The 258-nt window shown below is 51.2% G+C and overlaps 1 protein-coding gene across 1 annotated transcript in view; it reads right to left on the reverse strand.

Annotated features, from left to right (window-relative positions):
* Positions 1-258, reverse strand: part of LAMC1 (laminin subunit gamma 1) — a 70,000-nt gene that overhangs the window by 21,089 nt on the left and 48,653 nt on the right. The window lies entirely within an intron of this gene.

A 258-nucleotide genomic window follows, 5' to 3' on the forward strand; every position in this document is an offset into this window, starting at 1 on the left:
GAGGATCTGTTCCATGATCTTCCCAGGCACAGAGGTGAGGCTGACAGGCCGGTAGTTCCCGGGGTCTTCCTTTCTACCCTTTTTGAAAATGGGTACAATGTTTCCCTTTTTCCAGTCACCAGGGACTTCACCTGACTGCCATGACTTTTCAAATATCATAGAGAGTGGCTTTGTGGCCTACACGGCCAATTCCCTCAGGACTCTGGGATGCATCTCATCAGGGCCCATGGACTTATGTGCATTCAGGTTCCGCAGGAG

This window comes from Egretta garzetta, unplaced genomic scaffold (assembly GCF_000687185.1).
Source record: "Egretta garzetta isolate BGI_Z169 unplaced genomic scaffold, ASM68718v1 scaffold187, whole genome shotgun sequence".
In the NCBI taxonomy this organism is placed as follows: Eukaryota; Metazoa; Chordata; class Aves; order Pelecaniformes; family Ardeidae; genus Egretta; species Egretta garzetta.